The following is a 17,870-nucleotide window of genomic DNA, read 5'->3' on the forward strand; positions in this document are numbered from 1 at the left end:
TTCATTCCTTTATCTGTATCCATATTTTCATCTGATATCATTTTTTTTTTCTGCAAAAAGATTTCTTGTAGGATGGGTCTTCTAGTGATTAATTATCTCCACTTCTGTATGACTATAAAAGTCTTTGTTTTGCATTCATTTGTGAGAAATATTTTTACTGGCATAGAATCCTAAGTTGAAAAAAAATTTTTTCTTTCAATATTTAAAAGATGTTGCTGTTCTGTCTTCCTGTGTGCATGGCTTCCGACAAGAAATCTGCCATCATCCTTGACTTGGTTCTTATGTGACTGCTTTAATTTTTCTCTCTGAATGCTTTTTGTGGATCAGAAATCTTGGGATGTATGGACTGTTTTATTCAGTGTTTTGGGTGCTGATAAGGTTTCAAGACTTTATATTTGGAACTACTAATCCTTTACTTTCTGTCTTTCTCTGTGGTATAACATGAACTCTCCTTTTCTATCAGGCCAAGTGATTCTGTTTTCCTTTTTTTTTTAAGGGCTCATACTGAAAATCAAGCAAATAAACAAATAATTGGATCTCAGTTTAATGAAAACCATCTTAATGATGGTGGCTAAGCATGTCTTCTTACTTCTACTTTCAGGTCAATCAATGGTCCTTTACCCTTCTGCTTCTTTGCATAAAAAAATGGCATCATTTCACATCATTTGTGACTGATATTTACAGCTACCTAATATTTTTTCAAATAATATTATGTATACAATTTTTATGTAGCACTAACCCTGATCAGTTCAGTTCTGTTCAGTTGCTCAGTCATGTCCGACTCTGTGATCCCATGGACTGCAGCATGCCAGGCTTCCCTGCCCAACCCCAACTCCAGAGCTTACTCAAACTCATGTCCATTGAGTCGGTGATGCCATCCAACCATCTCATCCTCTGTCGTCCCCATCTCCTCCTGCCCTCAATCTTTCCCAGCATCAGAGTCTTTTCAAATAAGTCAGTTCTCCGCATCAGTTGGCCAAAGTATTGGAGTTTCAGCTTTAGCATCAGTCCTTCCAGTGAATATTCAGAACTTATTTCCTTTAGGATGGACTGGTTGGATCTGCTTGCAGTCCAAAGGGCCCCTCAAGAGTCTTCTCCAACACCACAATTCAGAAGCATCAATTCTTTGATGTTCAGATTTCTTTACAGTCCATCTCTTACATCCATACATGACTACTGGAAAAACTATAGCTTTGACTAGATGGACCTTTGCCGGCAACATAATGTCTGCTTTTTAATATGATGTCTACGTCATAGCTTTTCTTCCAAGGAGCAAGCATCTTTTAATTTCATGGCTGCAGTCACCATCTACGGTGATTTTGGAGCCCCCCAAAATAAAGCCTCTCACTGTTTCCACTGTTTCCCCATCTATTTCCCATGAAGTGATGGGACCAGATGCCATGATCTTAGTTTTCTGAATGTTGAGCTTTAAGCCAATTTTTTTCACTCTCCTCTTTCACTTTTATCAAGAGGCTTTTTAGTTCTTCTTCGCTTTCTGCCATAAGGGTGGTGTCATCTGCATATCTGAAGTTACTTATATTTCTCCTGGCAATCTTGATTCCAGCTTGTGCTTCATCCAGCTTGGCATTTCACATGATATACTTTGCATATAAGTTAAATAAGCGGGGTGACAATATACAGCATCAACGTACTCCTTTCCCAATTTGGGACCAGTCTGTCGTTCCATGTCCAGTTCTAACTGTTGTTTCCTGACCTGCATATAGATTTCTCAGGAGACCAGTAAGGTGGTCTGGTATTCCCATCTCTTTCAGAATTTTCCACAGTTTCTTGTGATCCACACAGTCAAAGGCTTTGGCATAGTCAATAAAGCAGACATAGATGTTTTTCTGGAACTCTTTTGCTTTTTTGATGATCCAACAGATGTTGGTAATTTGATCTCTGGTTCCCTTGCCTTTTCTAAATCCAGCTTGAATATCTGGAAGTTCACGGTTCACATACTGTTGAAGCTTGGCTTGGAGAATTCTGAGCATTACTTTGCTAGCATGTGATGAGTGCAATTGTGTGGTAGTTTGAGCTTTCTTTGGCATTGCCTTTCTTTGGGATTGGGATGAAAACTGACCTTTTCCAGTCCTGTGGCCACTGCTGAGTTTTCCAAATTTGCTGGCACATTGAACGCAGCACTTTTACAGCATCATCTTTTAGAATTAGAAATAGCTCAACTGGAATTTCATCACCTCCACTAGCTTTGTTTATAGTGATGCTTCCTAAGTCCCACTTGACTTCACATTCCAGGATGTCTGGATCTAGTCCAGTGATCACAACATTGTGGGTATCTGGATCATTAAAATCTTTTTTTTTTTGTATAGTTCTTCTGTGTTCTTGCCAGCATCTTCTGCTTCTGTTAGGTCCATACAATTCCTGTCCTTTATGGTGCTCATCTTTGCCTGAAATGTTCCCTTGTTGTCTCTAATTTTCTTGAAGAGATCTCTAGTCTTTCCCATTGTATTGCTTTCCTCTCTTTCTTTGCATTGATCGCGGAGGAAGGCTTTCTTATCTCTCCTTGCTATTCTTTGGAACTCTGCATTGAAATTGGTATATCTTTCCTTTTGTCTTTACCTTTCACTTCTCTTCTTTTCTGAGCTATTTGTAAGGCCTCCTCAGACAACCATTTTGCCTTTTTGCATGTCTTTTTCTTGGGGATGGTCTTGATCTCTGCCTCCTGTACCATATCACAAACCTCCGTGTCCATAGTTCTTCAGGCACCCCGCCTATCAGATCTAATCCCTTGAATCTATTTTTTATTTTCACTGTATAATTGTAAGGGATTTGTTTTAGGTCATACCTGAATGGTCTAGTGGTTTTCCCTACTTTCTTCAATTTATGTCTGAATTTTGCAATAAGGAGTTGTTTATCTGAACCACTGACAACTCCCAGTCTTGTTTTTTCTGACTGTATAGAGCTTCTCCATCTTCAGCTGCAAAGAATATAATCAATCTGATTTTGGTATTGGCCATTTGGTGATGTCCATGTGTAGAATCTTCTCTGGGTTGTTGGAAGAGAGCATTTACTATGACCAATGCAAGGAATCTAACCCTGATAGTACTCATCATAAAATCTACCATTCATTTGGAATCTATTATATGTGATTTTTTAATGTGTCCAGTTTTGTGTACATTTGACTTCAATTCAACCACTATTGCTATAACTATATATTGAAGATGAAGAAATGAAGAATTCAAGAAGCTAGCAACCTTTCCAGATTCATATATATCTAGTAAGAATCAGAGTTAGGGCATAACTGGGGTCTCCCTAGCCCTTAAGTCCATAGTCTCTCCATTACATTTTTTTTTTAAGTCACTCAGTCATGTCTTACTCTTTGAGACCCCATGGACTATATAGTCCATGGTATTCTCCAGGCCAGAATACTGGAGTGGGTAGCCTTTCCCTTCTCCAGGGGATCTTCCCAATCCAGGGATTGAACCCAGGTCTCCTGCATTGCAAGTGGACTCTTTACCAGCTGAGCCACAAGGGAACCCCAAGAATACTGGAGTGGGTAGCCTATCCCTTCTCCAGGGGATCTTTCCAACCCAGGAATCGAACTGGGGTCTCCTGAATCACAGGTGAATTCTTTACCAACTGAGCTATGAGGGAAGCCCCCATTATGTCTTGGCGACTTGTAAAATGCTGGTTGCACCTCCTACTTTAAAAAGTTACTTTTCTATATCATTGCCTGTCTGGATTTCATTTATTAATCAGTAATATACTAGACATGCAGACACAGGAACTTCAGTATTGCAGTTGATAATACTAAAAAACAAAAACAGATTTCTGTCAGTACAACACCAAATAACACAAGAGAAGGAAAAATTACCAATCATTGTTTTATGTGGTCCATGAGGGCAGAGGCCCAGGAGGTTCTGTCCTCCAGATTTAGGGGAAATTGTTGTTTTAAATGTCAAACGTGACTAAGAAATTCTGACAGGCTACCAATCAGAGGGCCTCTGCCTATCACAACTCAAAATCTTGCCTACTGTACTTCCCTCCAAGCAAAGTCTTCCTTCTCATTATTGACCAGTCTTCTCAGGGAAGAGCTCAGGCCTTCCAAATTCCTCTAAAAATGAAGAATTCTGCTCCTTAAGCCTGATTGTTTCCTCCAAGTTACCAAAAGGAGTGGTATATTTATTAGCTCTATAACTGCTTGGATTAGCATTCTGGTAATGTAATGCCCTCCGAACCCCAGTCTCCTCAGCTCTGTGGTGGTCACGATAATAGAATTTACATTATAGGCACTATGAGACAATCTATGTAAACTGCTGAACACGGTGCCTGGCCAAAATACCTTCAGTGAATATTAGCTTATATTATAAATAGCCACGTTTTGGGTCTGTTTTCCTTCAGGCAAATGAAGAGATAGTCTGACTCTCAGATGCACTCTAAATTTAGTTAACCTGTCTAAAAGTAAGAATACTGGTTGTTGATTGACGAGGTTGCAATTCCAGAGGAGAGAGACACAGGCTAGGATTATGCTTACATGCACACCTGGTTCCCAAAGACAGGGTCTGAAGGCAGTAATCAGTCATTTTTTGTGGTATGTAAAGGTGGCTCAGTGGTAAAGAATCCACCTGCTAATGCAAGAGACACAGGAAACATGGGTTTGGTCCCTGGGTCGGGAAGATCCTCTGGAGAAGGAAGTGGCAACCCACTCCAGTATTCTTGCCTGGGAAATCCCGTGGACAGAGGAGCCTGGTGGGCTACAGTCCATGGAGTCTCAAAGAGTTGGACATGACTGAGTGACTGAGCACACACACAAGCCTGAATATGTCTACTTTGAGCAATAACCTGTGTTCTCTAAGCCCAGTGAGATGGATACAATGTGCATGCGTGCTTAATTGCCCAGTTGTGTCTAACTCTACGGCCTTTATGGATTGACTATGTGACTGTTATGGAGCCTCACGGACAGGTTCCTTTGTACATGGGATGTTTCAGGCAAGAATACTGGAGTGAGTTGCCATCTCCTCCTCCAGAAGATCTTTCTGATTCAGGAATCAAACCCAAGTTTACTGCCTTGCAGGCAGATTCTTTACCCACTGATCCAACAGGGAAGCCCGAGACAGATATAGCTGCTGCTGCTGCTGCTAAGTCGCTTCAGTCGTGTCCGACTCTGTGCAACCCCATAGATGGCAGCCCACCAGGCTCCCCCATCCCTGGGATTCTCCAGGCAAGAATACTAGAGTGGGTTGCCATTTCCTTCTCCAATTCATGAAAGTGAAAAGTGAAAGTGAAGTCGCTCAGTCGTGTCCAACTCTTCTCGACCCCATGGACTGCAGCCTTCCAGGCTCCTCTGTCCATGGGATTTTCCAGGCAAGAGTACTGGAGTGGGTTGCCCCTGCCTTCTCTAGACAGATATAGAGTCATAGGTAAAAGGCAAAGGACAGAGACGGGAAGCTTAGGAGGAGGGTTGTATTGGACAGGCCAGAAAGACTTCAATATTTCAGTGTTGATGGAAATATTGTATATATTTAAGGCTGATGGAATAGGCTTCTGGATTATGTTTACATTTAATCACTGATTAGGTAATTGTCTTCCCTGGTGTCTCAGATGGTAAAGCGTCTGCCTACAGGAGACCCAGGTTCAATCCCTGGGTCGGCAAGATCTTCTGGAGAAGGACATAGCAACCCACTCCAGTATTCCTTCCTGGAAAATCCCATGGATGGAGGAGCCTGGCAGGCTACAGTCCATGGGGTCGCAAAGAGTTGGACACAACTGAGCGACTTCAGTTCACTTTACTTCACTTCAGATAATTGTCAACTTGTTTTTTAGTCCTTGTAGTACATAATTTAATTTGTTCAGTTGTTTAACAAATCTTTATTAAATATTTTCAAACTTCTAAGCACAGGAAATACAAAAATAATTAAGACAAGTTTTGTACCTTCAAGTAACACACCCTTTCATGAAGCAGTGTTTGAGGCAAACGCAGAAATTGATAATTACAATGCAATATGGTAATTTTAATATAGCAGGGTTCTATGTGCATCAGGGGAAGCTCTGGAGGAGGAAGGATAAATTGGAATTAGGTGAAAGGAAAGGAAAGAAGGGATACGGAGAAAACAATATGCACCAAATGCTGTTGAAATGGGCTTGCAAGGTCATAGATAAAGGAAGGTCTGACTACAAGAGTCTTGTAGTCCCATTGAATCACACTTGTGTAACAATTCAGTATTAATTTTAACCCCTGTCTAGGCCACAGTCTCCTTGTCTCTACCTCATGGGGCTGCAGTCAGAATAGAGAAGTGGGAGTAGGGGTAGCACTTGGCCTAGAGTTAAACAGTAAGTTGTCTGTCTTCTGCTACTCAATTACAAACTACGTAGAGTTCATTCTATTGACTGAATGAGAATAATTGTGATTCTGTGCAAACATCTCTTCAGATCCCACCTTCCTTCTCTATAACATGACCTACGGGGTGGAGCCAGATGTTCTCAAAGATTTGCCATAGCTGAAATCTAGGATGGATTTGATTTCTGGGAAAGGACATTCTAACATATAGCATTGTCCACACAGATCACTTATCATCAGTGTTCCTTTGTTGTTTTTCAGAAAGACTTTCCACCACTGGAACACCTAGGTAAGGTTTCTGCTTCTGGTGCTGCGAGCCTTTTCATGTTATTTATGTTTCCAGGATAGAACAGGAAACTATGTGCATTTAAAAGTATATTACTGGATTTCCTATTAAATTTTCAAATGCTTGGTGGGGAGGGATAAATTAGAACTGGATTGACACACACACATTACAATGTATATCAATAAGATAGATAACTAATAAGGACCTACTGTATAGCACAGGGAACTCTACTCAATATTCGGTAATGGCCTACATGGAAAAAGAAGCTAAAAAAGGGTGTGCTGCTGCTGCTGCTAAGTCACTTCAGACTCTGTGTGACCCCATAGACGGCAGCCCACCAGGCTCCCCCATCCCTGGGATTCTCCAGGCAAGAACCCTGGAGTGGGTTGCCATTTCCTTCTTCAATGCATGAAAGTTAAAAGTGAAAGTGAAGTTGCTCAGTCGTGTCTGACTCTTAGCGACCCCAGGGACTGAAGCCCACCAGGCCCCTCTGTCCATGGGATTTTCCAGGCAAGAGTACTGGAGTGGGTTGCCATTGCCTTCTCCAAAAAAAAAAAAAAAGGGTATATATATATATATATATATATATATATATATATATATATAATATATATTATATATTTTATATATATATATTTTTTATATATATATAAAATAACAGATTCACTTTGCTGTACACCTGAAACTAACACAACACTGTAGATAATACGCCAATAAATTTTTTTTTTTTAGTTTCAAATTCTCATGACATAAATGTGGTACTGCAGATGGTGACTGCAGCCATGAAATTAAAAGACGCTTACTCCTTGGAAGGAAAGTTATGACCAACCTAGATAGCATATTAAAAAGCAGGGGCATTACTTTGCCAACAAATGTCCGTCTAGTCAAGGCTATGGTTTTTCCTGTAGTCATGTATGAATGCGAGAGTTGGACTATAAAGAAAGCTGAGCACTGAAGAATTGATGATTTTGAACTGTGGTGTTGGAGAAGACTCTTGAGAGTCCCTTGGACTGCAAGGAGATCCAGCCAGTCCATCCTAAAGGAGATCAGTCCTGGGTGTTCATTGGAAGAGCTGATGTTGAAGCTGAAACTCCAGTACTTTGGCCACCTGATGCAAAGAGCTGACTCATTTGAAATGACCCTGATGCTGGGAAAGATTGAGGGCAGGAGGAGAAGGGGATGACAGAGAAGGAGACGGTTGGATGGCATCACCGACTCAATGAACATGAGTTTGGGTAAACTCCAGGAGTTGGTGATGGACAGGGAAGCCTGGTGTGCTGCAGTCCATGAGGTTGAAAGGAGTCAGACATGACTGAGCAACTGAACTGAACTGAACTGAAATGTGGTTAGGAAGACTCCTTTCAATCATAGTTATGAATGAGCACACTGATGCTTGGACTGTAAAGAAGACTAAGTGCCTAAGAATTGAAGCTTTTGAACTGTGGTATTGGAGAAGACTCTTGAGAGTCCCTTGGACTACAAGGAGATCAAACCAGTCAATCCTAAAGGAAATCAACCCTAAGTATCCATTGGGAGGACTGGTGCTGAAGCTGAAGCTGAAGCTGAAGCTCCAATACTTTGGCTACCTGATGTGAAAAGCTGACTCATTAGAAAATACCTGAGGCTGGGAAAGACTGAAGGCAGGAGGAGAAGGGAATGACAGAGGATGAAATGGTTGGACGGCATCACCGACTCAATATACATGAGTTTGAGCAAATTCCAGTAGATGGTGAAGGGCGGGGAAGCCTGGCAGGCTGCAGTCCATGGGGTTGCAAAGAGTCAGACATGACTGAGCGAATGAACAACAAAATACTTACTTATACGTGGAATTAATGTTATTTACTATCTATCCATCTTAATTTATCTTCTTCCTTAAGTGTGCTCCAGCAGAGAACTGACCACTTAATGACACCATCTTTCTTAAGGCTTTATTTATTTATTCCCTTATCATTCATTTTCTCACTCATATACTTATTCAGGAGACTATGATTGAATGCTGGCAGTGCTCAACTCACAATGTTAACTTTGGAACAAAATGAAACTGGAAAAAAAATACTTTTTCTGAAGAGCTTTCATAGTATTTTACAGGAAAGATAGATCATTATAATTTGAGGTATAAAACTGAAAGAGACCTTAAAAAAAACAAAGACCAATTTCTGAGAGAATGTAGAAGCCTCTGTTAATTGATGCTTAAGCATTTCAACTTTTGAAAATAATTTTAAAAATAGGTAAATACAAGTGTTTATTCTATCAAAGGGATCTTGAACTGTGTAGTCTTTGCCCTCTGACCTTGCCTCAGCTGGTCTTCTCTGTAATGTTGCCCTGGCTATATCTTGCACCATACTTCTGACATTTTCTCAAAAGAGCCATGCAGATTCTTAGAGTAAGCAGCCATGATATTTTACATAACCATGCTGGGCTCTTCCTGCATATTGATTTTCCTGAAATTCGATATAATCCACAAATACATTTCTCTTTTTTTCTTTCATCCCCTTGTCATAGTTACAGTCCCAGGGAGTTTAAGGAACCTTCCAGAACCTCCAACACAAATCCCCAAGAGCCACTGGACCCAGTGGAACCACAGCCAGTGTACAACAATGGTAATGATTTCCTAAGGGACAGAGAGCTCTAGGAATGAATCAGGGAGGGAACAGAGATTGAGCAATAGTCCATGGTTCAGTTGTATTCAATTTTAAAATGACATTTCTGGCCCTATGTCAGGGATAGTAGGTGGTTATAAACTTGGTGACCAGAAGAAGAGTCTGTAGTGTGAGGTCTTGACTACAGCCGACTGTAATCTGTTCTTTCACAGTGAATCCTGGAGATAGCGACCTGGTTTATTCTGAGATCTGGAGCACCCAACATACAAATGAAAATTCAGGTAAGACAAATTTGAAATAAGTAGAGGTAAGGTGGCAGTGTTTTATCAGATCCAGCAAGGGAGTTTTGATCAAAGAGTCATCTCAAATATGAATCCAACATGAAAGGCATTAACGATTCTTCTTATATTACAAATCCTGTAATCATATCTATTCCTTCTTACTTGTGTACACTGCCACCATTACCCCAAAAATTCATTAAGGACAGATACTGTATTTCTTTGCTAATATGTCAATAGCATCTGGTGTTATGCTTAGAAAACTATAGGCCCCCTCAAATAGTTGTTTTTTTTAGTAAATAAATGAACATAATTACTAAATTAAGCCCTTTATTATCTAATGAGTAAAGAATTGTAATTCTTTTAACTGGTCTCTTTATTTCCAATATTGTTCTCCTTCCAACCTTGGGTTTGATCCCTGACTTCCTGGATTGGGAAGATTCCCTGGAGAAGGGAAAGGCTGCCCACTACAGTATTCTGGCCTGGAGAATTTCATGGAATGTATAGTCCATGGGCTTGCAAAGAGTCAGACATGACTGAGTGACTTTAACTTTCCAACCTTCTAACAATCTGTTTCCAGCATGATCCCTCTGAGATGCACAACTGATCACATCATTGTCTAGATTAACTGTCCTCAATGATTCTTCATTTTAAAGCGTGATCTTTGCCTCCCTCCATGCGTTTGTCCTTCCTCTAAGCTCTGCCTTATGTCCTTGCTTTAGCCATGTTAAACTCTCAGCATTTCCTTGATCAAACTGAGCTATTTTGTGCTTCTTATCTGTCTTGTAATGTTCTTGCCTCTAGTTGGCCTATAACCCTTAGTCACATTTCTAGGCATAATTCAATTATCACTACCAAACTCACAATGATTCCCACCAGTCCTCTCTATCTCCAAACCTGAGAGGAACTGATTACTCTTTGGGGCAGCAGCATAGTTTAATATGCATTTTTATCTTGGTGTTTATAATACTTGTTGAATTTGTCTTCATCTCTATTTTTCTCCTTAATGGTAAGATTCCTGATCATATGCACTGAGTTGGTGTCATTTTTGCCTCCTTATAGATTATTTACTGAGTACTTACTGGGTGGTTAAGTAAATAAAAGAAATCCAAATAGTCTCTTGGAAGGATAGGAGAAATACACACACTGAATTTTCTAGTGTTAACGTTGCAAATCTTTGGCTTACTGGAAATTTTCTTTGTGATCTTAGAGTCCCAAGCTGCCGTTGGAGAAGCCTCCTCCAATTTCTCTGTGCAAAGTGAAATGAATCATATTTACTTCCTTCTCCCAAATGACCAATATAGACATTGTTGTTGTTGCTTAGTTGCTAAGTTGTGTCCAACTCTTTGCAACCCCATGGACTGAGGCAGACAAGATTTCCCTGCCCTTCACTATCTCCCTGAGTTTGCTCAAACTCATGTCCATTGAGTTGGTGATGCCATCCAACCATCTCATCCTCAGTTGCCCCCTTCTCCTCCTGTCCTCAATTCTTCCCAGCATTGGGGTCTTTTCCAATGAGTCAGCTCTTCTCATCAGATGGCCAAAGTTTTGCAGCTTCATCTTCAGCATCAGTCCTTCCAATGAATATTCAGGACTGATTTCCTTTAGGATTGACTGATTTGATCTCCTTGCTGTCTAAGGACTCTCAAGAGTCTTTTCCAGTACCACAGTTTGAAAGCATCTATTCTTCAGTGTCCAGAGAAGAATTGCTTTATGGTCCAACTTTCACATCTATACATGACTACTGAAAAAAACCATAGCTTGACTAAATGGACCTTTGTTGGCAAAGTGAAGTCTTTGCTTTTTAATATACTTATCTAGGTTCGTCACAGATTTTCTTCCAGGGAGCAAGCATCTTTTAATTTCATAGCTGCAGTCACCATCCCCAGTGATTTTGGAGCCCAAGAAAATGAAATCTGTGCCTGCTTCCACTTTTCCTCTTTCTATTTGCCATGAAGTGATGGGACCAGATGCCATGATCTTCAATTTTTCAATGTTGAGTTTTAAGCCAGCTTTTTCACTTTCCTCTTTCACCTTCATTAAAAGGCTTTTAGTTCCTCTTCACTTTCTGCCACTAAATGGTATCACCTGCATGTCTGAGGTTGTTGGTATTTCTCCCAGCAATCTTGATTCCATTTTGTGAGTTATCCAGCCCAGCATTTTGTATGATGTACTCTGCATGTAAGTTAAATAAGCAGACTGACAATATACAAACTTCATGTATTCCTTTTCCAATTTTGAACCAGTCCACTGTTCCATGTATAGTTCTAACTGTTGCTTCTTGTCCTGCATACAGGTCTCTCAGCAGGCAGGTAATGTGGTCTGGTATTCCCGTCTCTTTAAGCATATTCCACAGTTTATTGTGATCCACACAGTCAAAGGCTTCAGCATAGTCTATGAAACAGAAGTAGATGTTTTGTTGGAATTACATTGCTTTTTCTATGATCCAGCATATGTTGGCAATTTGATGTCTGGTTCCTCTGCCTTTTCTAAATCCAGCTTGTACATCTGGAAGTTCTTGGTTCACCTACTGTTGAAGTCTGGATTGAAGGATTTTGAGCAAAATCTTGCTAGCATGTGAAATGAGTGCAATTGTATAGTAATTTGAACATTCTTTGGCATTGCCTTTCTTTGACATTGGAACAAAAACTCACCTTTTCCAGGCCTGTGGCCACTACTAAGTTTTCCAAATTTGCTGGTATATTGAGTGCAGTGCTTTAACAGTATCATCTTTTAGGATTTGAAATAGCTCAACTGGAATTCCATCACCTGCACTAGGCTTGTTTGTAGCAATTTTTCCTAAGGCTCACTTGACTTTGCACTCCAGAATGTCTGGCTCTAGGTGAGTGATCATACCATCTTGGTTATCTGGGGCCATTAAGAGCTTTTTCCTACAGTTCTGTGTATTCTGTGTAGTGCCTCCTCTTCTTAATCTCTTCTGCTTCTGTTAAATCCTTGCCATTTTTGTCCTTTATTGCACCTGTCTTGGCATGAAATGTTCCCTTGGTATCTCCAATTTTCTTAAAGAGATTGCTAGTCTTCCCCATTCTCTTGTTTCCCTCTATTTCTTTACATTGTTCACTTTAGATGGCTTTCTTATCTTTCCTTGCTATTCTCTGAAACTCTGCATTCAGTTGAGTATATCTGTCCCTTTCTCCTTTGCTTTTATTTCTCTTTTTTTCTTAACTATTTGTAAGGCCTCCTCAGACAACCACCTTGCCGCTTGCATTTCTTTTTCTTGGGTATGGTTTTCATTACTGTCTCCTGTACAGTGTTACGAACCTCCATCCATAGTTTTTCAGGCAGTCTGTCTACCAGATCTAGTCCCTTGAATCTATTCATCACCTTCATTGTGTAATCACAGGGATTTGATTTAGGTCATACATGAATGGCCTAGTGGTTATCCCTGCTGCTGCTGCTAAGTCATGTCAGTAGTGTCTGACTCTGTGCGACCCCATAGATGGCAGCCCACCAGGCTCCCCTGTCCCTTGGATTCTCCAGGCAAGAACACTGGAGTGGGTTGCCATTTCCTTCTCCAATGCATGAAAGTGAAAAGTGAAAGTGAAGTCGCTTAGTCGTGTAGGAACCTCAGTGACCCTATGGACTGCAGCCTTCCAGGCTCCTCCATCCATAGGATTTTCCAGGCAAGAGTACTGGAGAGGGGTGCCATTGCCTTCTCTGAGTGGTTTTCCCTGCTTTCTTCAATTTGAGCCTGAATTTTGCAATAAGCAGCTGATGATATGAGCCACAGTCAGCTCCAGGTTTTATTTTTGAAGACTGTATAGTGCATCTCCATCTTCAGCTGCAAAGAATATAATCAGTTTGATTTCCATAATAACCATCTGGTGATGTCCATGTATAGAGTCATCTCTTGTGTTGTTGGAAGCCATAGAGGTGCTGAATAGAGGTGGGGAGGTGGAAATAGCAGGGCTTCTCTGCTGTAGTTATGATGAGCAGTGGAGAAAGAAAGATATTTTCAGGAAAGTTATTCTGGACATTTTAAGGGCAAAGGAAGGGCTTTATTGTGTGTGTGTGTTAGGATAGGATACTTGGTATGTGAGGGCTTGAAAGAATTCATCAGAGGAGACAGTTAGGAAATGAGTCAGCAGAGGAAAAATTGGTTTAGAATGTGTTGTGAGTATATTGTAAGTTACAATATATTACCCACAGTTTAATAGTTTTCTTTCCTCTTCCAATTCAACAGCAAATTCACCAAGGAAACATTGGGAAGATAAGGTGAGTCACATTTCCTGGCTTACTTCCCCCTCTGCTCTTCCTTACTTATATTTTGGTACTAACTGTTTGTGCTTTTTCCCTTTCCACTAGGAACCCACAGTCATCTATTCAGATTTGAAGAAGGCATATCCGGATGACTCCACAGAGCAAGCCAGCATTGTAGATAGTGACCTTGAAGATGCTGTAGAAAACTATGAGAATGTTCCATGCATATTATCAGCCTTAGACCGCTAACTCTGCACCCACAGTGGCTCACAGAGACCCTGTGAAGCAGTCTGTCACTCTCTCGGTTATCTCCATCCATACTTCTTTCTCTACAGTGCTCAGCATCCCAAAAGACTGGACAATGGGGGATGTGAGACTGTGTGAAAGTTCTGCCAACTTCCTCTGTGCCCAAGTCTGTGTGTTCTCTAGGAACACAGTGAGCAGCATTTGAGTAAATTCTGCAATCTTTTCACAGGAGGGATACTTGTGAAGGCAAGGCAGGTAGGCCTTCAGGTCCTGGGCCTGTTAAAGAAGAGGGAAAAGCAGTCTAGCCAGGATCACAAGGATGCAATCATCGAAAGCTGATCTGAGAGGGATGAAAATCTTCTAGGGTACTGTCTCTACATAAACAGTTTGCTTGTTCTAAACATCTTGTTTCCCTTTCCAATTTTGTTGTTAGTGTCATTGATGATGTTCTGGTGCACATGCTTTGTTCCAGCTACCCACACTGCAAATGACCAAAAAGCTTCATTCTGTCCACTGATATACTATTTCTTCATGAAATATACATCAGTGTTAAGATTTTCAAAAACAACCCATTCTGTTTAATGGGCTGCTGCTGATGCTGCTAAGTCACTTCAGTCCTGTCCAACTCTGTGCGACCCCACAGACAGCAGCCCACCAGGCTCCTCTGTCCCTGGGGTTCTCCAGGCAAGAATACTGGAGTGGGTTGCCATTTCCTTCTCCAGTTTAATGGGCAAGAACTTCCAAACTGTCTGACTAAACAGTATTATGGACCAATTGTATTCTCTCAAAGTTCAGTGTGACCATTCTTGGAGATAGGACCTTTTAGGAGGTAATTACAGTTAAATGAGATTTTAAGGGTGGCCCCTAACTGAAGTGGACAGGTGTCTTTGCAAGAAGAAGAGGAGACAACAGAGCCCTCTCTGTCTTTCTTCATGCACAGAGGAAAGGCCATGTGGAGACAAACAAGAAGGCAGGCATCTATAAAGCCAGAGGTGGCAGGAAGACAGATTTCAGCAGAAGCCAAGTTTGCCAGCACCTTGATCTTGGGCTTCTATGGGCAACTATGATCAAATAAATTTTTGATGTTTAAGCCACCAAGTCTGTGGTATTTTGTTGTGACAGCCAGAGCAGACTAGCACAGATTTATACATAGATAGATGATAAATGATTGAGGATGACAATCATGATAGATAGATAGATAATAGTTAGTTAGATACATAGATAAGATAGTTGCTGGTGTGTGACAGTGTTTGTACATCGCAGCCCACACAGAATTTGTAGTCTTCAAGATACTTCCTCTCTCATAAGACCAAATATTCCTCCTACCAGTAGCAGCTCAATTTTACTGTTTAATTATTCAACATCCACTATTTGATGTCTACAGAAGCATCAACATCAGTCTTGGAAAGTCATTAGAGCCAGTGATTCACATGACTCAGATGAAAAAGCTTAGTGTCAATCAGGAGCCCTCTTGAGCTGAGCTGGCAGTGTATGTAGACATGGAAGGTGATTAGCGGGCTCAAAGGAGGACAGCCTTTGCATTGCTCAGTGACTCCTAATCAGTTCCTCAATTGACTGACAGGCTTTGGCTGTCTACCAGTGAAGAATAAAACATCTTTTTAAGTATGTCAAAAAAAATGACAGAAGCACTTTTATTCATGAGTTCTGCTGAGGCAGAAAAGGAATAAATCAAATTGTTAGCCTCTATTACCTAGTGTTATACTGAATTTTTTTTATCTCTGAAAACAAAAAATCAGAACTTAAGAAAAGAAGCTAGAAGGTCATTGAGGACTGATGTACCTCAACTGATACAATTTATGGGCATTGTTGATTTTACACCAGCCATTGTTGATAACTGTAAATAAATAATGCAACTGCACTTTGTAAACTTGAAACCAAGTTTACAAGCATAAAAGTATTGTGTGTTTCAAATTTTATATTTATCCGCCCCACCCCCCCTGCCCTGTGTCAGAAGCTTAGACGTCAGAAAGTATAAGATATATCAAAATACAATCTGACTTGAGGATTTATCCTCAACTAATGAATTCAACTAGCAGGATCATTGGGCTTCCCTTGTGACTCAGCTGGTAAACAATCCACCTGCAATTTGGGAGACCTGGTTTCGATCCCTGGGTTGGAAAGAGCCCCTGGAGAAGGGGACCTTTGCATTCATCCAGGATGCAAAGTGAAGCGGGCCTTAGGAAGTATCACTATGAACAAAGGTAGTGGAGGTGATGGAATTCCAGCTGAGCTATTTCAAATCCTAAAAGACGATGCTGCTAAAGTGCTGCACTCAATATGCCAGCAAATTTGGAAAATTCAGCAGTGGCCACAGGACTGGAAAAAGATTAGTTTTCATTCCAGTCTCAAAGAAAGGCAATGCCAAAGAGTGATCAAACTACCACACAATTGCACTCATCTCACACACTAGTAAAGTAAAGCTCAAAATTCTCCAAGCTGGGTTTCAGCAGTACATGAGCTGTGAACTTCCAGATGTTCAAGCTGGATTTAGACAAGGCAGAGGAGCCAGAGATCAAATTGCCAACATCAGCTGGTGCATTAAAAAAGCAAGAGAGTTTCAGAAAAACATCTATTTCTGCTTTATTAACTATGCCAAAGCCTTTGACCATGTGGATCACAACAAGCTGTGGAAAATTCTTAAAGAGATGGGAATACCAGACCACCTGACCTGCCTCCTGAGAAATCTGTATGAAGGTCAAGAAGCAACAGTTAGAACTGGACATGGAACAACAGACTAGTTCCAAATTGGGAAAGGTGTATGTCAAGGCTGTATATTGTCACCCTGTTTAATTAACACATGCAGAGTACATCATGTGAAATGCCAGGCTGGATGAAGCACAAGCTAGAATCAAGATTGCTGGGAGAAATATCAATAACCTAAGATATGCAGATGACTCCACCTTTATGGCAGAAAGTGAAGAGGAATTAAAGAGCCTCTTGATGAAAGTGAAAGAGTAGAATAAAAACCTGGCTTAAAGCTCAACGTTCAGAAAACTAAGATCATGGCATCCAGTTCTATCACTTAAGGGCAAATAGATGAAAAAGGGAAACAATGGGAACAGTGAGAGACTTCATTTGGGGCTCCAAAATCACTGCAGATGGTGACTGTAGCCATGAAATTAGAAGACATTTGTTCCTTGAAAGAAAAGCTATGACCAGCTAGACAGCATGTTAAAAAGCAGAGACATTACTTTGCTGACAAAAATCTGTCTAGTCAAAGCTATGGTTTTTCCAGTAGTCATGTACGGATGTGAGAGTTGGACTATAAGGAAAGCTGAGCACTGAAGAATTGATGTTTTGACCTGTGGTGTTGGAGAAGACTCTTAAGAGTCCCTTGGACTGCAAGGAGATCCAACAAATCCATTCTAAAGGAAATCAGTTCTGAATACTCATTGGAAGGACTGATGCTGAAACTGTAATACTTGGGCCACCTGATGTGAAGAACTGACTCATTTGAAAAGACCCTGATGCTGGGAAAGATTGAGAGCAAGAGGAGAAGGGGACAACAGAGGATAAGATGGTTGGATGGCATCACCGACTTGATGGACATGAGTCTGAGTAAGCTCCAGGAGTAGGTGATGGATAGGGAAGCCTGGCATGCTGTAGTCCATGGGGTCTCAAAGAGTCGGACAGAGCTGAGCAACTAAACTGACTGACTTCAAGGTAATTTGCTGAGAGAAAAAATGATCACCTTCTTAAAGAGGAAATAAATATTTTTATTATGAAAGAGGGACTTAACATGTCTTGTTCTGTGTTAATAGGTACAATATGCAATCCATAATAATGTATGTCTGGCCTTTAGCGAAAGCAGGGAATCCAGGTCTGTGTCTGAGCCTAAATTTTGCTCCAAGTGTCTCCCCACTCTGAGTTCCAGAATGAATAAAAGTATACAGGGAAAAGGGAACATGCCACTAGATCCAGAT

At 40.8% G+C, this 17,870-nt stretch overlaps 1 long non-coding RNA gene across 1 annotated transcript; it reads left to right on the forward strand.

Moving 5' to 3' along the window:
* The first annotated feature begins 9,086 nt into the window (after positions 1–9,086).
* On the forward strand, positions 9,087–14,563 carry LOC113884639. Its single transcript, XR_003508947.1, has 4 exons — positions 9,087–9,181; positions 9,394–9,462; positions 13,664–13,695; positions 13,786–14,563. It is a non-coding gene; the product is annotated as an uncharacterized LOC113884639 (long non-coding RNA).
* Positions 14,564–17,870: the final 3,307 nt, after the last annotated feature.

Source organism: Bos indicus x Bos taurus, chromosome 3 (genome assembly GCF_003369695.1).
Source record: "Bos indicus x Bos taurus breed Angus x Brahman F1 hybrid chromosome 3, Bos_hybrid_MaternalHap_v2.0, whole genome shotgun sequence".
In the NCBI taxonomy this organism is placed as follows: domain Eukaryota; kingdom Metazoa; phylum Chordata; class Mammalia; order Artiodactyla; family Bovidae; genus Bos; species Bos indicus x Bos taurus.